The sequence below is a fragment of the Phocoena phocoena genome, chromosome 3 (assembly GCF_963924675.1).
Source record: "Phocoena phocoena chromosome 3, mPhoPho1.1, whole genome shotgun sequence".
In the NCBI taxonomy this organism is placed as follows: Eukaryota; Metazoa; Chordata; class Mammalia; order Artiodactyla; family Phocoenidae; genus Phocoena; species Phocoena phocoena.
The window spans coordinates 156,220,206-156,244,387 of record NC_089221.1 but is presented as its reverse complement, the minus strand read 5'-3'; positions in this window follow the sequence as shown (position 1 = coordinate 156,244,387).

The following is a 24,182-nucleotide window of genomic DNA, read 5'->3' as shown; positions in this document are numbered from 1 at the left end:
TAAGCTCCTCCAGCATGCCAGGCACTAGGGTCCAGCTTGTCCAGTAAGGATCGGCCCTCCCAGGCCATGGTTATGCTGCACACTCAGGGGACCTCCAACCCAGACCTGTGGGCCAGAAGGGTCTTCCCAGAGAACGCATCACAGATCCTGAGACCTGAAGGCTGAGGGGCTGCGGGTCAGGGGAAGGCTGAGGAGAAAGCCTCTGTGAAGATGGGCTGGGGTGCTGGTGACGTAAACTGAGGCCAGGCCACTGAAGGTTAAGGATGCCAAGCCACTGAGTTTGAGCTTCATTCTGAAAGCCATGGGGAGACCATGAGCCGCATTGGTCAGGGAAATGACCCTGATAGATGCGCATTCTAGAACGATCGTGTTGACAGCCTCTGGACAGCAGACCAGAAGGGTCCTTGCCAGGAAGGAGCAATTCAAGAAGGAAGAGGAATTGGCCAGTTGGCGGAAGTTCCACTCAGATAAAGGGAGAGATACCCATACAAGACACATTTGAGAGGTGGAATTGGGAGGGTGGAACACGGAGTGAGCAGTAGACAGAGGACAGAAGAGGGAGGCATGTGGGCTGTGTGAACTGCCGGTGAGTAGAGGTGCCCCTAGGGGAGACAAGGGCCACAGAAGAGCAATCGATGGGGCCTGGCCACAGGGTGTGGGAAGAAAGACAGTGAGCTAGTGCAGGCACACTAAGTTTTAGATAACTGGGCACCTAGCAACACCCTGGGCCAGAGACATGGACCTGCCCCCAGGAAGCCCCCACCTAGGGACACAGACATCTATCTAGTAATCATGTAGATAAAGGACAGTGACCTCTGAGAGAAGGGCTTTTAGGCAGAGGCCTGCTGAGGGAGGTGAGGAGGGATGAGGCCCTGGAAACAGAGGAAAAGCAGGCCTGTGGAGGAGGGTACAGGGTATATCTACAGTGCCCAAAGAGAGCCAGGGTAAGTGAGGACAGGCAGGGGAAAGAGCAGGGCTGGACATGGTGTGGCCGGCTTACATCTTACATCACAAATGTGGTGTCCAAAAACATTATTTTCTTCTTCCTTATTCAATTCTGAGCACACAGCAGCTGAAAAATAAACTTGCCGATTAAAGGTACCCTCCACCATTGGATATCCACCTGGAGAAGGGCAGGGAGGCACAGCCTAGGGAAATGAGGAAAGTATATGCCTAATCAATCTTCAGTTTGCAAATGCAAGCTTTAGAAGTACCTGAAACACTGAAAAGAAGCAATGAGAGGAAACCACCTTATCAGATATTAAAACACTGTAACACCTTAATATCAAATCGGTGTGGCAATATGCAGATACAATGGAGACAGACCAAGACAGCAGATGGAGACCCAAACATACACAGGAGGTCAGTCAATGATGAAAGTAGCATCTCCTTTAGTAAAGATGAACTCTTGAATAAATGATGTTGGAAGAGATTGGCAGTTTTCTGGAAAAAGATCAGGTTAGATCCATCCCTCACACCATACATCAGGATAATCTCTAGATGAATCAAAAATTTTAATGTATATATGAAACCACAGAAGTGTGGGAATAATCAAGCTTTACAACTTGAAGCGAGGAAGGCTTTTCAAACTATGACTCAAGGGCTTCCGTGGTGGCGCAGTGGTTGGGAGTCCGCCTGCCGATGCAGGGGACGCGGGTTCGTGCCCCGGTCCGGGAGGATCCCACATGCCGTGGAGCGGCTGGGCCCGTGAGCCATGGCCGCTGAGCCTGCGCGTCCGGAGCCTGTGGTCCACAATGGGAGAGGCCACAGCAGTGAGAGGCCTGCGTATCGCAAAAAAAAAAACAAAAAAAAAACTATGATTCAAAATTGAACAACCATAAAAGATTGATAGCACAAAGATCAAAAACTTCTGCAGAGCAAAAATCACTATAAGCAAAGTCAAGAGACCATCTGGGAAAAAGTATTTGCAGCTCAGATCACTGTCATATCCCTAATATATGAAGAGCTCTTGGAAACTAATAAGAAAATGATCAATAATGCAATAGGGAAAAAATGACGAAGGACAGGAACAGACAGTGAAATACAAAGGGATCTCAGACATACAAAGATACCCGATTCACTCATTAAGAGAAATACAAAATAGCCCTATGTTGTCTTCTCACTATCAGCTTGGCAGAAATACATATTTGACAATACCCTTTGCTGGGGAAACTATGTGGGAAGAGGTACCTCCCCATGGAAGGCAATTCGACGATGGTTATCAAAACAGCAAATGCATTTACCCTTTGACCTAGCAATTTCACTTCTGGAAATGTATCTTTTACATATGCCTGCATGTGTTAAGACCAACAGATTGTAAATCTAAGCAAAGCTACTTATTTAAAAAAAAAAAAAATGAGTATGGCCCAGCAAACTAGAAGAACGTGCAAAACCCATTTGCCCATCCAGATTCACTGTCCACCCTTCACCCTGTTCAGGGCCCCTGAAAGCTGTTGTATGGGACAATGGCTGCATTGCCCTCTAAGTTCAGGTCTGGTTCAGCCATCGGGGAGGGGATGCAGGAAGAGAGAGGTGGGAGTATTTATTACCTCCTGCAGGGTCACCAAGCCTGGCTGCACCCTTAACCAAAGGTCATGGCTCCTGCCAGGCGGCCCTATTCACCTGTCTCTCCCCCTTTCCCCTCACCCCTCTGACCTTGGACGGTAAGGATGAAGGCTTATGACTTCCCTATGTCCTGCCCTCACCTCTGTAAAGAATCTCTTTCAGTAAACGCTCCTCAAATTGCCCAATTTAAGTGAGCCATCTGTTTCCTGCCAGGCCCCTGACTGATGCAGCAGCTATTTATAAAAAGGACGAGGATGCACTCTAGGTATCAATCTGGAAAGATTTCCAGGGTGCCATATAAGTAAGAGTATATAGTAGTTGCCTGCTATGTGAGGAAGCTGGAGGGTGAGGGAGACGACACAGCTGCACCTGTGTGTATGTTCCTAAAGAGACACTGGAAGGACACACAGGAGGCTGATGAAGGTGGTTGTTGGTCAGGGACCAAGTAGACGGGCAAGGGAAAAGGCAGGGCTTTCTTCTGTCCACTTTTGCATTTTCAAGCCTGCCCTGCCTTCCCTGCTCACCTTGCCAGAATTCTGGCCTCACTGTGGGCACTGATCCCTCCCAGGCACCTGGGCACAGTCACGCTGCCCTCTCCTAAGTCAGCACCCTGTGCTCTTGGCTCGGGAAGCCAGAGCCCCTCACAAGGCGAGCAGGAAGGATTCTCTGTGTAAGTCTTCAGACAGGAACCAAGGAGGGAAACACAAAGAGAGATACCTGAATTCCACTCCCAGGGGCTTAAACATTTCCATGGACCCTAAATCTCTGAATCTCAACATAATAATTAGTTTCAAGGGAAAAAAAACATCACTTCTAGTCTCTGAGCCTCTCTGGGGACCCTTAGAGAATAGATATCTTCAGAACATCCCACACGTCCGCTCTGGGGCCCTCACAGGACCTCTGGGGTTCCGCACACAGGCACTCATTCCCCATTCCACCCCCTTCTCCCAGGACAAAAGTTGGCGCCCAGTCCCTCCCCTGGGCAAAGGCTCCTCCTGGGCTAATCTGCCTGGGCTAGCCTGCCTTTAACTCCTCGAGTGTGTGGCTGGCTCTCAAATTCAGCTCTGCACTTCCCCACGAAATGACCACGGGCAGGGTGCAGAGCCTCCCGGACTGACATTCAGGGGTGTCCTCCATAAAACCAAGAGCATTCCAGCCCCCATTTCCCAGGGCTGTGGGAGGAGCAACTGAGAAGTTGTAGGTAAGGCTCTTTGCAGGCGTCCACCTGGCACACACAACAACGTTCATTACAGAGAGGGTGAGATGCCAGGAGGGACCCAAGAGAATGGTCAGCCTGAGTGGGACTTGGGTTTTCCTTGTGAGGAATTCATTTCTGAGCCTTTGCCTTCCCTGCTGAAAGGCCGGTTGGGTCCTTCTGGCTCTGGGCCAGTGCTGGGGACTTCATAGCCTTTATCTTACTGAAGTACATCACCAACTCCAAAGTAAATGTTACCATCCCCTTTCCACAGATGGGAAAGTAGAGGGTCAGAGAGCCCAGGCCTGCCTCTCTGGCTGCAGCAGGTGGTCTGCACACAGCCTCGGAGTCATATCCACAATGTCCCCATCAGGACCTGCAGCTCCCCTGGATCCCACAGAACCTTCCTGGGCCTGCCCCACTCAGAGCCAGGAAGCAGCTCTCAGACCCCACCTGTCCTCACCACCCGGCCCACCAGGACCCTGCCCCTCACTACTTGCTGGATGAACAGCTCTTCCGAGCATTTCTGGGTAGCCCAGCTCCCAGCTACACTCCTCCTCTCATCACCCTGAGGGGCAGCCTCTCTGGCCTTGTCTCGGATCCAGGAAAGCTCCTGCCCCACTGCCCAGGCTGCAGAATCCAGGGGCCATATTGCCCCTGGCCAGTGCCCTGGTCCCACGCCCCTCCATGACAGCCCACCAGGAAGAAGGGCACGTGCCCTGTGTAGTCCTGTCCAGCTGGCGGGAAGGAGAGATGGCAGCCAGGCAGGATCCAGCCGAAAGAGCTATTCAGGTTAATGAGGAGAGGGGACCCTTCCCCCACCCAGTGTTCCAGACAAAACCCAGTGGTGGGCTGGGTCTGAGGAGGCCGTGGGAGGGGGTGGGGGACCTTCAGGATTGGAAAGTGCCCCAGGTGGTTCTCACCAGAATAGGGCCCAGCTAGTGACAAGATCCAGGTACTGTGGAGCAAGCTGAAGCACTGGGCAAACCGCAAGGCCATCAGAACACTGGTAACCGAGGGGGCGGCTGGTCCTGTGGACAGACCCCCAGGTAGGGCGGCAGCTCCTACCAGTCCAGGGTACCCAGGACGCTGGCATCACGGACACACAGGGCTCAGACTCCCACAGCCCTGCCAGCTGAATCCTCCTGTCCAGGCTGGCTGGGGTCCAGGGCCTGGGGTCACCAGTGGGTCTGGAAAGGCAGAGGCAGAGGCAGAGTCTGGTCACACATTCATGCTGCAGGATGAAAGAGAAGCACGGCTACCCCGAGACGGTGACTTCTCTCCTCCCAGCAGCTTCAGGGCATAGAGATGGGGCAGGATGAGGCTCCCAGAGAAAAGTGACTTCTGGACAGAAGGAGATAGCAATTCATTTCCCCTCCTGTCCTCCAGACCCCTAGGCCCACAGGAGAAAGGAAATAATGGGAACATTTGTGTTTTCTGCTTAATTCTTTTCCCTGGTGGCTGGCAGGGGATTTGGGATTGGTTCCATTTTCTGTGTGAGTTGCTGAAAGTAATTTAAGTCCCCACTGAAGTAAGCATGGCAGGGACGGTCACAGCCCCCTACCTGTGACAGGTGCCGATCTACACCAGCTGTCCATACTGGGAGCACTGCCCCCACTCACTTGCCCTCTGGCTGGCAGGGGTGTCTGTGGACACAGACCCCCGGACCATTTCAGGGCCAGGCCTGGGAAGCCACCCAGCCTGCTCTGATTCCCACCTTCAGAGTTTCAATTTCAGCAAGTACTTGCCATGCACTCCTAAAGGTTTGCATCATGCACAAAGGAAAACTGGGGCTTGAGAAAGTCTCTTTGATACCCCAGCGTGTGGCTCAGTCAGTTCCTCATAGCTGGCTGAGGTGGCCCTTAGATGTTGGTGGGCTGCTGTAAACTTCCAGCCACTCTCCCTGGGTTGTAATCCGGCCGTGAACTCTAGGAGACGTGCACTGATTTTGCTGGGTGCAAGGCCAGCCACTCCAGGCCAGAAGGGCAGGGAGGCAGCCCAGAGGCAGGCCTGCCAAGAGCAGATTCCATGACGGGGAGAGACAAGGAAGCCAATGAAGAGGCCAGATCTGTGGGCAACAGGGCCAACACCATCTGCCCCCACCCCCACCCTGAGCAGCACAGCCAGGTGGGAGCTCCCCGCCTGGTGCAGTGGACAGACCTACCACCCATGCCCTGAAGATCCAACTTCCCGCTCCAGGCACCAGTCAGAAGGCACCCTGCCTTCCGAAGCATGTGGACCCCGTGGAGAGCCAGTGCCCCAGTTCTGGCCAAGCCAACTCAAGCATGCCCAAAATTCAGCTCAGGGCAGCAGGGTGGCGGCTGTGAGCCAGGGACGGCCTCTGCTGTGCCCACTGCCCACTGCTGAGCGGAGAGGGAGAGGTTGAAGTCTGCTTAGTTATCTGATATTCTCAACCATTTGAAACACAATGGATAAAGCTATAGGTATCCATGAGCAGTCCAAGCCCAGCATTCCCTTTGCTGGGGTAAGTGCCACTGTCAGCACAGCATGGGTATATGTGTGTATCTGGACATTTGTTCACATGCTAGCGCTCACGTGGATAATACTGTGGCCAAGAGCTTTATGCACGATTCACACATTGAAACAACTATTTAGTCAGCACCTGCTGCAAGCCAAGCACAGCTCCAGGTTTTGGCATGAGTATCCTCTGCACTAGGAGAAGCAGATCGTTGCATCAAAGAGTAGAAGCTGCTTTAACTTTCATAAACAGCCCAACTGCCTGCCAGCATGCCTGTGTCAGTCTGCTCAGGCCAGAGACCACAGACTAGGAGGCTTCAGCAACAGAAGTCTATTTTCTCACAGTTCAGGAAGCTGGAAGTCCAAGATCGAGGTGTCAGCAGAGTTGGTTTCTCCTGAGGCCTCTCTCCCTGGCTTGTAGATGGCCACCTTCTCGCTGTGTCTAAACATGGTCACCCCTCTGGGCGTTTCTGTGTCCTAATCTCCTCTTGTTTTAAGGACACCAGTCATATTGGATTAGTGCACACTCACGTGACCTCATTTTTACTTCATACAGTCCCATTCTGAGGTACTGGGAGCTAAGACTTCAACATATAAATTTTAGGGAAGACAACAATTCAGCCTATAACAATGTCTGTGCTCATCTATGCCCTGTACCAGTTGGGAATCCATTTGGCTAAGAGTAACAGGAATTGAAAACAGACAAGATAGAAGTGTAGGCCTCTCTCAAAACCCAGAGGTGGGCAGGCTGGGGCTGCTTCCCCAAATCCCCAGGGACCCACCTGGTGGCTCCATCATACCTAGCCTCCCTTTCCTAGGTCTCCCAATTGATGCTCCAGTTCCAGCCATCACAACTGCATTCCCAGCATTAGGAAGAAGGAAAGGACAAAAAAGAGGGGCAAAGGGTACCCACAGACTATCTTCAAGGAAGACTCCAGAAATTGCCCTTCAACCCTTCTCCTTATACGTCATTGCCTGAACCTACCCACGAGGCCACACTTAGTTGCAAAGGAGACTGAAATGCAGCCTTTATTCTGGGAGGCCCTGTGTGAAACTGAAAGTGTGGGGTCTGGTCATTGTCAAAAAACGGGATGTAGGTAATGGGGTATGTTTCAGTCTCCGTCACACACCCTCACCTGCAGTTATTACTTTATCCCTTGTGTTTACCTAAAATGGTGTCTCACTGTTGTTTTAATTTGCATTTTCCCGATACCTAGTGAAATTGGCCATCATTTCATTTTTATTATCTATTCGTAGTTTCCCATCTTAGAATTTCCTCATTTTCTCTTCTTGGAATTGCCACTTTTCCTTCTTGGGTTGCGTTGTCTTTTTATTACCAATTTGTAGAAGTGCTTACTTACATATTCTAGTATTAATCCTTTGTCTTTCTTTTTTTTTTTTTGGCCGTGCCGCCTGGCATGTGGGATATTAATTCCCCGGCCAGAGATCAACCCCGTGCCCCCTGCAGTGGAAGCTCAGAGTCTTAACCACTAGACCACCATGGCAGATTTTCAGTTTCATAATACAAATTGTATCAGTCCTTTCTTTATGGTTTATTTTTAATCTGTGTGTTCTTTAAAGCATTGTGTGCTCCAGGGTTGTAACCATATTCTCCTATATTTCTCTAATGCTTCAATTCTTTTGTTTCTTACTTTTAGGTGTTTGATTGATCTGGAATTTATTTTTTTTAAGCCATGAAATAGAGATCTAACTTTTTTTTCTCCCAAGAGTATAGTTTGCCAGACTTGCCTGTTTGCCTCCAGCTGCATCCTGGCCCTTCCTCTGCTTGACCCTGCCCCATGTGGAGCTGACCCTACAGACTGCATCTCCCTGCCCCATCATGTCACCTAGCTTCCAGCTAGGCTCAGGCTACAGGAAGCACTGGCAGGAGATTGGAGAGTAGGAGGAAAGGAAAGCCAGGGTGTTTTGCCCCTCCTACTCTGCCTAGGTAGCCTCTCTGGAACAAACCGCACCTGCTCTATGGCCCTGGCTCTCCCTAGGTAAGCCTACTGTGAGCCCAGCCTCTGCCAGCTGACCCCAACCCACTTTATCCCTCCAACCTAGGCCAGACCTGGCTGCATCTCTGCCCCCTACTCCCCAGCTACTTCCATCACTGTGTAACCAGTTCCCTGCATTCAATTCCTTCTATTATGAATACTCTTTTCCTTTCCTGAGTATGCCCTGACTGATGCAAAGAGCCAATTGACCTTACCCTATTTGCTTAAAAAGAAAAGAAAAAAAGCTCTTCCCATGGATTGGAAATACCACCTCTATTTTGCACTAAGTTCCCATAAGTGCATAGATCACGCTGGACTCCTCCTAGCCCCACAGCTGTTCTGTTTCTTGTGCCAACACCACACTATTGCACACTCTAGAGATCCTCACTCTCTAGAGATACCTGGAAGAGCCCTGTTGTTATTATTTTTCAGAAACATTTCATTCTTACCCATGGTGTCTTCCACATGAGTTTTGGGATCAGTTTGACAGGCTTCACAAAAAAAATCCTCCCTACTAAGATTTTTATTGAGATTGTCACTGAAGTTATATTTGAGGAGAATGAAGTCTTCAGGATATTGGATATTTCCATCGTTGAATGTGACATTTCTCTCCATTGACTGAGATTTTTTGTTATGCTTTTCAGTAAGGTTTATGATTTCCAACATTTGAATCCTCTCAAGTTTTGATAGATTCATTCCCAGGCATTTCCAGTATTCCATAACTATTGCCATTGGTATCTTGTTTCTATTATGTTTTTAATCAGTTAATGCTGCAGTTAGGAGTGCTGTTGATTTTTAGGGTGATCTATTTTGCCAGTTTGCTGAACTCTCTAACTCTAGTAATTTGACAGGTGATTGAAGCTCTTGGATTTCCTAGGTAGAGGATCATACCTACCTACAAATAATGACAGGGTTTTATTCTCTTCCTTTGCAATTTTAGCTTTTTTATTTCCAAGATTCCAGTTTTTAGCTAGAAGCAGTGACGGAGAACTTGAACTTATCTCAATCCTGACTTTTAATAGGAATCAACCTAATATTTCACCTTTACATGTGATATTTGCTTTAGATTTCTGGCAGACATTCTCTATCAAATTAAGAAAGTTTTCTTTTATTCCTAAGAGTTTAGTTGGTTGGGGGTTTTGTTGTTGTTGTTGTTGTTTTTAATCAAGAATAGAAGAGCTTCTACTTCCAATAATGATGGGTATGTAATGTGGACCAACCATCCCACTGAGGAAAAGCAGAAAAACTGAACCAAAAATTTTAAAATCTGTTAGACCACATCATAAAGCTAAGAAGATAATAAATAACTCTCTTGCCAGGACCTGAGGGAGGATGGAGGTCTGAGAGGTGTCCCCTTTGCTACCCACAGTGGTAGCCAGAATTCTAAATAAGCTCCAAGATCCCTGCCCCTGGTGTATACCTACCTTCTTTGGTTTATTCAAACATTCATCTAGGTGCTTCTGTGAAGTGAATTTGCAAATGTGATTGATTTTCCAAATCAGTCGATTATCCTTGGTGGGCCAGACCTAATCAGATGAGTCCTTAAAAGGGACAGTGTTCTTCTGGCAAAGGAGATTCAAAGTGTGAGAGAGATTCTCCGTGGGGGAAGGTTCTCTCTTGCTGGCTTGGAAGATGAAGGGGGCTCTATGGCAGGAAACACAGGCAGCCTTTAGGAGATGAGGATGGCCCATGGCTGACAGCCAACAAGGAAACAGGGACCTCAGTCTTACAAATGCAAGGAAATGAATTCTGCCAAAGACTTGAATGAGACTGAAAGCTGACACTGAGCTCCAAGTGAAATGCAACCTGGCCAACACCCTGATTTCAGCCTGGTAAGACCCTGTCCCCTAGTGCAGAGGACCCTGTCCCCTAGTGCCAGACCTTTGACCTACACATCTGTGAGCTAATGAACAGGTGTTGCTGTAAGCTGCTAAATTTGTAGTCATTTGAAAAAAAATACATTCGCTACTGAGACTCTGAGTGACACTTTGAGAGCTTCAAGAGGGAAGGAGCTGCTGTTTGAAAACTGAAAAACACACATTGAAATAATTCATGGATCAAAAAGAAAAATCATAATGTAAGTTAGAAAATATGTTGGACTTAATGAATATACCACATAACAAAATTTGTGAGATTGCAATGGAAGCCATGCTTACTTGGAACTATGGTTTTAAACACAAGTAATACAAAAGATAAGGCTGAAAATAACAGGAAAATAAATCAAAGAAAGTAAAATGAAAGAGATGATAAAACATAAGCATATGTTAATTAAAATTTTAAGCTATGCAATAAAGAGGATCAGCTAAGCCAAAAGTTGGTTCATTGAAAAGCAAAATAAAAGTGATAAAGCCTGAGGAGCTTGAGCCAGAAAAAAAGGAACCAGAAAATAATGTCAGAAATGGAAAAGAAGATATCACTAAAGATCTTCCAGACATTCAAAAGACAAGAGGACAAAAAGTTAAACATAGAGTTACCATATGACCCAGCAATTCTATCCATAGGGATTGACTCAAAAGAACTGAAAACCCATCCAAACAGAAACTTGCATACAAATGTTCTAGCAGCATTATTCATAGTGGCAAAAAGGGAGAACAAGCCAAATGTCCATCAATGGATGAATGGATCAACAAAATGTGATCTAGTCATACAATGGAATATGTTTTATATCTTTATTGGAGTATAATTGCTTTACAATGTTGTGTTAGCTTCTGCTATACAACAAAGTGAATCAGCTATATGTATACATATATCCCCATATCCCATCCCTCTTGAGCCTCCCTCCCACCCTTCCTATCCCACCCCTCTAGATCATCACAAAGCATCAAACTGATCTCCCTGTGCTATGCAGCAGCTTCCCACTAGCCATCCATTTTACATTTGATAGTGTATATGTCCATGCTACTCTCTCACTTCATCCCAGCTTCCCCTTCTCCCCTTGGTCCTCAAGTCCATTCTCTATGTCTGTGTCTTTATTCCCGCCCTGCCACTAGGTTCATCAGTTCCATTTTTTTAGATTCTATATATGTGCATTAGCATACGGTATTTGTTTCTCTTTTTTTTTTAACATCTTTATTAGAGTATAATTGCTTTACAATGGTGTGTTATTTTCTGCTGTATAAAAAAGTGAATCAGCTATACATATACATATATCCCCATATCTCCTCCCTCTTGCGTCTCCCTCCCGCCCTCCCTATCCCACCCCTCTAGGTGGTCACAAAGCACTGAGCTGATCTCCTTTGCTATGCAGCTGCTTCCCACTAGCTATCTGTTTTACGTTTGGTAGTGTATATATGTCCATGCCACTCTCTCACTTCGTCCCAGCTTACCCTTCCCCCTCCCCGTGTCCTCAAGTCCATTCTCTATGTCTGTGTCTTTATTTCTGTCCTGCCCCTAGGTTCCTCAGAACCTGTTTTTTTTTAGATTCCATATATATGTGTGAGCATACGGTATTTGTTTTTCTCTTTCTGACTTACTTCACTCTGTATGACAGACTCTAAATCCATCCACCTCATTACAAATAACTCAATTTCATTCCTTTTTATGACTGAGTAATATTCCATTGTATATATGTGCCACATCTTCTTTATCCATTCATCTGTCGATGGACACTTAGGTTGTTTCAGTGTCCTGGCTATTGTAAATAGTGCTGCAATGAACATTTTGGTACATGACTCTTTTTGAATTATGGTTTTCTCAGGATATATGCCCCGTAGTGGGATTGCTGGGTCGTATGGTAGTTCTATTTTAAGTTTTTTAAGGAACCTCCATACTGTTCTCCATAGTGGCTGTATCAATTTACATTCCCACCAACAGTGCAAGAGGGTTCCCTTTTCTCCACACCCTCTCCAGCATTTATTGTTTCTAGATATTTTGATGATGGCCATTTTGACCAGTGTGAGATGATACTTCATTGTGGTTTTAATTTGCATTTCTCTAATGATTAGTGATGTTGAGCATCATTTCATACATTTGCTGGCAATTTGTATATCTACTTTGGAGAAATGTCTGTTTAAGTCTCCTGCTCATTTTTGGATTGGATTGTTTGTTTCTTTGATACTGAACTGCATGAGCTGCTTGTATATTTTGGAGATTAATCCTTTGTCAGTTGCTTCATTTGCGAATATTTTCTCCCCATACAATGGAATATTATTCAGCCATAAAAAGGACTAAATTACTGACACGTGCTACAACATGGATGAACCTCAAAAACATGTTAAGAAGCCAGACACAAAAGGCCACAGAGCACCTGATTCCATTTATATGAAACACCCAAATCTCTATTGACAGAAAATACATGAGCAGTTGCTAGGGGCTGAGTGAAGAGAGAGTGACTGCTAATGGGTACAGGGATTCTTTGGGGGATGATGAAAATGTTCTGGAATGAGATACAGGGGATGGATGCACAACATTATGAATTGTACACTATGAGTTGTTCATACACTGAATTGTACGCTTTAAAACAGTGAGTTTTATGTCATGAGAATTTTGTCTCAACAAAACCTTTCAAAAAAAAAGATAAGAGGTTATCACAAACAAATTTATGCCTGTGAGTCAGAGGGCCATGGACCTCAGGTCCCTCTCTGCAGCTCACAGCACCTCACTATCAGCACCTTCTTTCCTCTGCCTCTCTGAGTGTGTGAGAGGTCTGAGCTCACCTCACCTCAATTTACCAACTAGCCCAGACTCAACAAGAACCTGCTTCAATTATAGACCCCCAGAAGAGAACATCAGCTCGACCGAGCTAGGGTCAAATGTCCATCCTGGCCAGACCAAGTGTGATCAACGTGACAGTCACATGTGGCATAAAGTTAGCTATCGTGACCCATCCTTGGGAGGGGTGGTGAGCAGTTCTCAGAGGAGAGACATGCACAGTTCTCAGAGGAGAGACTGGACAAACACACCCCCACCAAAGTGGCCATTCCCCTCCAATTTGTCTCTGTCCTTCAGAATATAGAGTCCAGAACTGATGCCCAAACACTGAGATCCCAGTGACACGCACAGAGGATAACCATGCCCTCCACTGTACTGGCTCTCTACCTCTTATAATGTGACCTTTCCACACAGTTGGATCGCCCTGAGCATGGTCACTGTATTTGTTTCCTATTGCCACTGTAACAAATTACTACAAATTCAGTGGCTTAGAACAACACAAATTTATCCTCTTACAGCTCTTTCAGTCAGGAGTCTAACGTCAGTCTCACAGCGCTCAAGTCAAGGTGTGGGCAGACTGGTTCCTTCTGGAGGCTCTGGGAAGAATCCATTCCTTACCCTTTTCAGCTTCTAGTGGCTCCCTTGGCTTCCTAATCCTCAAAGCACATCACTCCAGTCTCTGCTCCCACTGTCACATCTCCTGTCATCACATCTCCCTCTGCCCCCCTCTTATGAGGACTTTGATAATTACACTTAGGGCCCATGTGGATAATCCAAGATAATCTTCCCATCTCCAGAGCCTTAATTTAATCACATCTGCAAAGTCTCTTTTGCCATATAAGGTAACATTCAAAGGTTCCTGGGATTAGAATGGGGACTTCTTGGGCCATTATTCATCTTCCACAGTCACCCTGAGCCTCTGCTCTCTACCCACTACACAGTTCTGCTCCTCAGTAACACTCTGTGACATCCCCACACAACACCGTCCTATGTCCATCAGGGGCACCATCCCTGACATCCACTCCACCACCCCACACCAGGGTTTCTTCTTCATCAGTCACCTATCGGTGTCCATTTTTGTGCAGCCTGGGACAAACCCCTGTCCTACAAGGACTGAGAATCTCCCCACCCCCATCAGATGCCCTATGGCCCTGTGGCCTGAGACCACCCCATCCTGTGCTGACCTCCCACTAACCTCTATTCCCCCATGACCTGCTACAGCATCCTCATCACCAGGTCTCAGCCTCCACTCAAGGCAGCTCTGTGCCCAACCCCCATAATCCAATAAGCCTCTCCATCAGCCAGGTTAGCCTGGGGACAAAAGAGACCAGTGTCCCCAGATGCAGACCTCATCCTATCAGCAAGCACAGGGACAGGACTGTAGGTGGGATCAGCGAGGGGGACTGGACAGGAGGAATGACAGGTGCCAAGCCCTGCCTAGCGACTGCTCACCACCTGGGCACCTCCCAGAGTGAAGGGTCAGAGCCAGCCCTGCCACTACACCTTCTCCAGGGAGACCATGCCCCTTTTTACCAAGGCACACTCAGGGTGTCCCCAGCTCTAAGTGGACTTTATTCTGTCTGCCCATCCTGGGAGTCTCATGGGCAGAGACTGGGCCCAATTCATGTCTAGGTTCCCAGTACCCATTATGGGACCTGGCATGTGGTAAATGTTCAGTAATGCTTGATGGTGCATGCATGGATAGATGGATAGATAAAGGAGAGATAGATGGAAGGAAGGGAGGAAGGGGGGAGGGAAGAAAGGATGGATGGGAGTGAATGAAACCTTGCAGCCCAGCCCTCTCCAATTCCGGATGAGGACACTGAAGTTATCTCTCCCTCCTGGCACCTCCTGGTAACAACGAACAGAAAAGGTTTTGAAATCAGGTACACCAAGGTTCTGGCTGCAATGCTGTGTGACTCTGGAAGAGTCACTTAACCTCTCTGTGCTTTAGTGTCCCCCTCAATAAAATGGGAGTGGTAGCAGAACCCACCTGATAGGTTGTCGGGTCAATGGGACAATCCATGAAGAGCCTTCACCACAGCTCCCAGCAAATGGCAACCACTAAAAAGATGCTGGCTTTGATCCTTGCTCTCCCCTTCATGCCCTGGGCCTCTCTCTGTTCCTTCTGAAGGCCACAGAGAAGCATTCACTTCTGGCCCTCTATCTGTTCCCGAGCTGGTGGGAGGTATGGTCCAGCATCCGGAGCCCTGGCAGAATGAGAAGACCAGCTGCCAGGGCCCCAGGCAGCACCTCACCTGGCCTGAGGGGGGTGGGTCTTGCAGGGCTCCTGAGGCAGTCCGCCAACCCTCCGTAGCCCAAGATTGGGGTCAGCTCTGTGGTCAGGGCCAGTGGTCCTCAGCCAGGCCTTGTGCTCCTCCCAAGGAAGAAGCTGCCCTCAAGCAGGGGATACAGCAGCAGGTATGCTGGCCCTTCAAGCAGCTCCACACAGTAGGGAGCAGGACAGGAGAATGGCTGACCCTGTAGGCTAGGGCCTGAATGCCAAGCTAACAAGGGACCTTTGCCCAAGATAGGGAGGTAGCTCCCGAAGGATCTGGAACAGGAGAGCGTTGTGACTGGAGTAGTTTATCGCACACCTCTGGGGCTGTGGGGTGTGTGGCCTGGACCAGGGGTGATGGAAGCAGAGTCCAAGGCTCCAGAAGCATGGCCAGGTGCCGAGCATAGGAGTCCTGCAGGGAGACAGGACACAGGGCTGGGGGCGGGAGTCTCAGAGGCCAGGGACACAGGAAGATGGAGGTTCCTGGAACTCTGGGATGCCCAGGCAGGGTTCCCAAGTCCAGTTCACTCAGAGAGGGCTTCACTTTAAAGGAAAGGTGCCTGAAGAATATACAATGGAGAAAAGACAGCCTCTTCAATAAGTGGTGCTGGGAAAACTGGACAGCTACATGTAAAAGAATGAAATTAGAACACTCCCTAACACCATACCCAAAAAATAAACTCAAAATGAATTAAAGACCTAAATGTAAGTCCAGACACCATAAAACTCTTATAGGAAAACATAGGCAGAACACTCTATGACATAAATCACAGCAAGATCCTTTTTGACCCACCTCCTAGAGAAATGGAAATAAAACCAAACAAATGGGACCTAATGAAACTTAAAAGCTTTTGCACAGCAAAGGAAATCATAAACAAGACCAAAAGACAACCCTCAGAATGGGAGAAAATATTTGCAAATGAAGCAACTGACAAAGGATTAATCTCCAAAATATATAAACAGCTCATGCAGCTCAATGTCAAAAGGATTAATCTCCAAAATATATAAACAGCTCATGCAGCTCAATGTCAAAAAAACAAACAACCCAATCCAAAAATGGGCAGAAGACCTAAATAGACATTTCTCCAAAGAAGATATACAGATGGCCAAAAAACACATGAAAGAATGCTCAACATCACTAATCATGAGAGAAATGCAAATCAGAACTACGATGAGGTATCACCTCACACCTGTCAGAACAGCCATCATCAAAAAAATCTACAAACAATAAATGCTGAAGCAGGTGTGGAGAAAAGGGAACACTCTTGCACTGTTGGTGAGAAAGTAAATTGATACAGCCACTATGGAGAACAGTATGGAGGTTCCTTAAAAAACTTAAAATAGAACTACCATACGACCCAGCAATCCCACTACTGGGCATATACCCTGAAAAAAACCATAATTCAAAAAGAGTCATGTACCAAAATGTTCATTGCAGCTCTGTTTACAATAGCCAGGACATGGAAGCAACCTAAGTGTCCATTGACAGATGAATGGATAAAGAAGATGTGGCACATATATACAATGGAATATTACTCAGCCATAAAAAGAAACGATATTGAGCTATTTGTAATGAGGTGGATAGACCTAGAGTCTGTCATACAGAGTGAAGTAAGTCAGAAAGAGAAAGACAAATACCGTATGCTCACACATATATATGGAATTTAAGGGAAAAAAATGTCATGCAGAACCCAGGGGTAAGATAGGAATAAAGACACGGACCTACTAAAGAATGGACTTGAGGATATGGGGAGGGGGAAGGGTAAGCTGTGACAAAGCGAGAGAGAGGCATGGACATATATACACTACCAAACGTAAAATAGATAGCTAGTGGGAAGCAGCTGCATAGCACAGGGAGATCAGCTCAGTGCTTTGTGACCACCTAGAGAGGTGAGATAGGGAGGGTGGGAGGGAGACGCAAGAGAGAGGAGATATGGGGATGTATGTATACGTATAGCTGATTCACTTTGTTATAAAGCAGAAACTAACACACCATTGTAAAGCAATTATACTCCAATAAAGATGTTAAAAATAAATAAATAAAGGAAAGGTACCCAAGGCAGCCTTTGCCCAGGGCACATTGTGGGAGTCCTAGGCCAGCACGGTGCAGAGCCACGCACCCAGGCACCCTCCTGCTGCTGTGCATTATTAAATTAGTCCGGGGGAAATTAGGGTAGAGGCATGAATAATTCAAAGCCAGAGATAAAGTCAAATCTAATCAACTCTGTCTGCCAGCTTGAACTTTGACATGACGACCAGCCTGCTGTGAGCCTGAAAAGAGAATCTAGGTGTGGGATTTGCCCTCAGACATTTCAGAGGAAGCTCCGCTGTGAAGTCCTAAGTCGTGGCAGGGGTAGCTCCTCCTTCTCAGCCTCCCCAGGCCACGGGGGTCCTTGTTATCTTTCACAGGGCAGCTTGGTGGCTGAGGCTGGGCCCCAGCACTCTTTAGCCATGTGACCTCAGGAAGGTGCCTAACCCTGCCGGGTCTCAATTTCTTTGTCTATAAAATGGGACTGGAAATGCAATCTGCCTCATGAAGTTGTTTTGGGCATTCAGTGAAGTGGCATACAGGCAGCGTCTTGTGCCGGCACCAAATACAGGGTAGACATCTGTCTTTCACGTCAGCTCAGCATTTCAAATTTTACTGAGGGACAGGTGTCCACATACACGTTAATTTGTATGATGGCAGAAATGCATCTTTCTCGTGAAAGCTACATGTTCATTTAAAAGTTCAAGAGGGTGGAGTTTAATATTTTCTCCACAAATGTCCACAGAGATCCATGAGTTTTGAAATGGTAAGTGATGGTGACCTAAGGCACCACCCAAACATATCATGAATACTGACAAGGACGTGTCCAGACCTCATCAAAGTGAGGAAATCACTAGTGAAGTTACATCAACAGGGTGAACTCGGAGGCAGTGGCTCGTGGTCCCACCTGCTCAGGCAGCATCTCCAGCCACTGGCAAACTTACCCATGGGGAAAGGGAGTTCATGAACAAGCCAGTTGTCCACACCACTTTGACCACCTGGGACATCCCCACAAGACCCACAGTCTGTCAACTGCGCCATCCCTGAGGGCCAAGAGCAGTGGCTGCTTGCAGTGTGTGACAGCCCCACCTGCGTAGGTGAAAATGAAGCCATGTGGGTGGGTTCTAATCCAATATGACTGGGGTCCTTATACAAAGAGGAGATTAGGACACAGACGTGCACAGAGGGAAGATGATGTGAAGACACAGGGAGAAGACAGCACTCTACAAGCTGAGGAGACAACCCTCAGAAGGAACCAACTCTGCCGACACCTTGATCTTGGACTTCCAGCCTCCAGAAATGGAAGAAAATAACTTTCTGTTGCCTAAGCAACCCAGCCCAAGCAGACTAATGCAGTCTTTCTGTAGCAGTTCCTCCCACAAATATTTCCTGGGCACCTGGCTACCCTGGGCACTCTTCCAGGCACTGGGGTTACAGAGCATGCAGGCCCAGCCCTCACAGAATTTAGTCTAGGGCTGTCCAGCATCCACCACCAGTCACACTAGGAGGGCTGTGAGGAAGATGTTCCTGGGCCTTCAGTGCTGGTAACGGAGCATGTGCTGTCGTGTGCATTGCCTGGGGAAGGACACTGGGCAGGAAGAGGGCTGCTTGGCATTTTAGGTTTTCCTGACTGAGATGTGGGATAGACCCTGGAAGGGGTGGGGCTTCCAGCACAATCTGACTCTGGAACAAGATCCATAGACAAAGAGATACTGTGGGGAGCTTGCAGCAAGGCAAGAAAGAACTCCCATAGCCTCGGAATCAAGCAGAGATGTGTTAAATGGTGAGAACCAGGGCAGAAAGGAAAGGACAGAAGCTCCAGAAAGGGAGCCATCCCTAGAGAAAGGAGCAGAGGTGGGAATGGTGTGAACCAACCTGGAGCCCACTTGGCCTGATGGAGGGCTCACAGCAGAGTACTGGGCCCCCAGCCGGGATGCCCACTGGGGCCAGGCAGGCCAGCAGGCCGGGAGACAGCCTGGCCCAGGACTGCGGGAAGCTGGAGAATACCAGGCCCCTGCAAGGAGCGGCTCCCCCCAGCTCCTGCTGATGAGCCAGCAGGATGTCATCCCAGGGCAGCCCTCTTCAGAGGTGCCAAACACCCAGGCTTTGATGTCAAGTTAGCAGTTCATCACTGTGGGTGACATCTAGCAGAACAAGTCTTCCAGCCAGATCTGGCACACCCACTCCCTCTCCCCACCACACTGCCGCCTTCCCTGATGCCCAGGCCCAGTGATCCCAGGCCTCAAGACCACCCTGTGGGGGAGGCCACCGCTGTCCTTTCCTTCCGGAGTGAACAAGTGGACTCCCCTGAGCCAACCTGGCATGCATCTCGCCCTCCTCAGTTCCCTCCCGAACCCTGCAGGGCTCAGCTCGGCAAAGGGCAGCCATTCTTCTTTCTGACATTTTCCAGATAAGTGGATGCTTTTATTCTGGAATTTAAGATCGATATTTATCTGCTGTCTGGAAGGAAGCATCTGTCACCCAGGTGAAGTTTCCACTCTGTGGCCCCTGCACAGGTCGAACCTGTCCTCACAGGCATCCAATGTCTGGGGCAGGCTGGCCATGGCAACAGGGGATGCCCAGACCCAGCAGCTGCCCAGGGAGGTGGCAGGTGCAGACACCCATGGGACACAGACAGATGGGGACATGGACCATTCCTACAGTCCCTCAATGCCAGGCACAGAGAAGGGTGGAGCAGAGAGTGGCCAAGGGGAGTGAAGACTGCCTGGCACCCACCAGAACTCTTCTGATCAAAGTCAGGGTGATGGCTACAAAAGATAAGTTGGGGATGGAGAAAAAGCCATTGGACAAGCAGGCGACAGTCTGCCAAGGGGTTGTGCTGGAAAGAGGGGTCGAGTATGGGGGAAGATGGTGGGGTGCTTAGGCATTTACTGGTGCCACGCAGACAGCTTGTGAGTTGCTGAAGATGAGGGTGTGCAGGCCCTTGGGAAAATATCTTTTGTGGGGCCTCTGTCTACGTAAACTATTTGAGTCACCCAAAATCAGCATGTCAGCATCATTCTGGCAGCCCAACCTCACCTGACTGCACAAAACGAAGATCACACCAGCCAGTGGGAAGCATTTACTTACTAGGCCACCTTCCTAGAACAAGAGCCCAGCCATAGGGCCTGCAGAATGACCATCAGCCTGAGTCCTGGAGCCCCTTGAGGCATATGGTCAACTCCACACTTTGGGTACAGGGCCAGACAGTGCCCAAGGGAGAAAAATAGGGCTCAAGGCCCACACAGGTCCTGTTCAGGCTTGGAGAGCACCTCCTGGTCACATCTGCCAGCTGGTCCAAGGCACTTAGACAATTTCAAGAAAGGCACCCCAAAGTGTGGAGGGCCTGGGGGACCAAGGGCAAGACCCAACCACCCAGGTCAAAAGCGATCCTGATTTCAGAGACCCCAGGTATGGGACTAGGGTGTCGCTAGACCCCCCCTCCCAGGACCTAGGGCTGTGCCCAACACAGAAATCCTTGAAGGGACCAGGGCAGAGCTGGCCCCAGATGAAAGGAAAATTAGAGGAAGGCAGATCCTGAAGCCAGGACTTGTCACTCAGGGCAAACCTGCAGGCAGCATCCCAGACCCCAGGTTGTTCAGAGCACAAATGCAGTGCCCACCTGCCTCCTGTGCCCAGGCCACCTCCAGCCACCCACCGTACCCCCTGCTTTGCCAGCCTCTGGCAGACATCTCCCTGAGACTCTGCCCAGAAACACAGGAGGCTTTCTCTGCAGACCTACAGACCAGACAGCATTCATCTCTCAGTGTCAATAAACCCTGCGTCTCCAGGGCAATGATTTTTACTCAGTAAATACTAAGCAGCCTTGGACAGCAGGCGCAAGGCCCCAGTCTAGAACTATGCCAGCGCTTTGCCACCTACCCGTCACGTCTCCCTCTTGAGGCCATGGCATTGTAAGGATGAGCAGATGGAGGGTTTGACAGGCCCCTCGTCCTCAGAGACAGCAGGAACAAGTCATGGCTTCCCTCCCGCTGCATGAGGTGACCCAGCATAATGGGGAGAGCCAGGCCTCTGGGATGTGACCTATGTTGGGAGGCGACAGCTGGTGCAAAAACACACCGCAGCATGTAGAACAAGCTGTGCCCACTTGTTAACAGTTGGGAGGTAGGTATTCAAATGTGGATGCAGGGGCAGATCCCGGATGGGGGTCCTGCTGGTAGAACCCTCGCCCATAGGTGACCAGAGAGTGAACATGTGCTGTCCTCTCCCAACGTCCCTTTCTTTGGGATGGCCATTCCACCATTCCATTGGGATTCTGCTCAGACCTTTGAGTTGAGGGGGAGTGGGCAATCTACCACCTCTCCTGCCCCAAGTGTGGACTGTGTCTCAAACTTGGCCCATCTGTGTGCCCCACTTCCTTACTTTTGACCCTGCCCCTCCCATGAGTGGCAGAGACCCAAGATCAGAGACACTTGGGCATTCCCAGCCTGCTGAGATGTTTGCTTCATGGTCTGCTGACTCTGGGGTTGTGGTAGTTCTGGACCTGTTGGCGGGGAAACGGTGGGAGTCACAGGGTCTTCCCCTCTGGGATGCAGATTGCTCACCTCCAAAATGTCCAAGGTCAAGCCTTGTTACAGAGTGAAGATTCATTCACCATTATCAGGTCTATATGAGAAATTAATATTGCTCCTAGTCACATGACTGACATTTTTTTCCTATTGACATATTTACCTGTTGAACTAATAACCACATTGTTCCTTTGGCTAAGGGAGCAGACACATCTGCCTCTACTGTATCAGGCTACAGTGACTTCCTTCACTAAACTTAATCAAGAGGGCCAGGGCAGAGCCAGTTCCTAGAAACCCAGAGGTGTTTTCTAATCACCCAACAACATGACCTTTATGAGGTTTGGCTCCTCTCAGATAGAGGATCCAAATATCTGCTGGATGGATAAATGGATGGACGGATGGATGGAATAAATAGATGCATTGATGGGTAGTTGGATGGTAGGGATAGAGAGATGGATAGATAGATTGATAGATAGATGATAGATAAGTAAATAGACGAATGGATGGATGAGTAGTGAATGAGTAGGTGATAGGTAGATGGATAGATAGATGGGCAGAATAGGTAGATGTATGAACAAATGGGATGATTGAGAAATGGACGAATGGATGGATGGATGGACAGATGGATAAATAGATGGATTTCTCTTAGCAAAAAGTAAGCTTTTTGAAGGTAGGTCTGTACATTTTATTTCTCTGTTGTTGCCCATGGTGAATTCCACAAAACAGGCTTCACAAAGTATTTCTTAACTGTAACAGACTGTGTCCAGACATTGCCCTCAGACCCTACCTGTACCATGTAGTATTTGTATGAAAATCTGAAAAAATCAGTAGGAGTGATTTTGTAATGGCCATTCCCCCCGACCAGATTACACTTCCAAGCTATTTTCTGAAAGATGATTGTATCCTTTAAAATTTACTTTGAAAATGTAACTGACTAAAAACATGTATGAGAGAAATAGTCTTATTTTCCGGTTCAGTATGAGCCTATCTCACTTGGCTCCTGTGCTAAATAGATAGCAGTGTAATTTAAGAAAGAAGTCTTCATAAATATTTCTATTCATTTTTTTCCAAAAAAAAGAAAAAACACTTTTTCTCTAATCAACCAGCTAAATCCATTCAGCGTATAGGTTATCAGGGTCTCAACAACAATTCGGAAATCATAGACTCTTGGAATGAAAGTGACCCCCAAGAGAGCACTTGGGGACACTTCTATCAACCCTCCAAGTCTTAACACAAGGAAGTGGAGACCAGGAGAAATGAAGTGACCAGCCCAGCGTCAAGAAGGGCCTTGATGGCAGATATAGAGAACACAGGCTCCAGTGCTGCCCTGGAATCTTCCAATCAGTCAGCAAGGCTTTATACTGGGTGCTAAGTACCAAGACAACTGCTAGGGAGCAGGACTCCTGTTAGAACCTACCCTGCACTTTCCTTTCAGACTTAACTTCTAGCCATGTCCTTTTCCATGGGATGAGGTATCTACGGGGTCAAGGGGAGGTGTCCACCCAAGCCCACTCCCTTACCCTCCAGACTGTGCTCTGGGTCTCCCAGACTCCACAGGTCCTGACCCCAAAGCCCAAGCTCACTTTCAGGACCTGTGCAGACCTGTTGCATGGATCTGTCCTAGAGGGTGACCAAAAAGCCTCTGTTTTCGGAGGTGCCTAGAACCTGGGGTGAGGAGAGAGGGTGATGCCAGGCCACAGATCCCCTCTCCACCACGCTCCAGCATAGAACTCTGATGAGTTCAACAATTCTCAATTTGGGGAATTCCCAGCAGTCCAGCAGTTAGGACTGCGCACTTCCACTGCAAGGGACAGGGGTTCAATCCCTGGTCGGGGAAATAAGATCCCACAAGCCATGTGGCGTGGCCAAAAAAAAATTTTTTTTGAATAAGAAATAAAATCAGGGGACTTCCCTGATGGTGCAGTGTTTAAGAATCCGCCTGCCAATGCAAGGCACATGAGTTCAACCCCTGGTCTGGGCAGATCCCGCATGCTGCGGAGCAACTAAGCCCATGTGCCGCAACTACTGAGCCTGAGCTCAAGAGCCTGTGAGCCACAACTACTGAAGCCGGCACACCTAGAGCCCGTGATCCACAACAAGAGAAGCCACCGCAATGAGAAGCCCACGCACCACAAGGAAGAGTAGCCCCCACTAGTCGCAGCTAGAGAAAGCCCGTGCGCAGCAACAAAGACCCAACGCAGCCAAAAATAAATAAATAAATTTATTTTTTTTAAAGGAAATAAAATTAACTTATAAAAAAATATTTCTCAATATAAATCTGGATTTCCAGGCCATTTTAAAGATTTATTTTTCAAGGCTGGAGCAACAACATATTTTATTTACCAATTCATTAGCTTGATTCATAACGTTTAAACGTTTAGACCAGCAGTTCTCAAACTTTTTGATCTCAAGACACCTGTACACTTAAAAACTATTGGGCTTCCCTGGTGGTGCAGTGGTT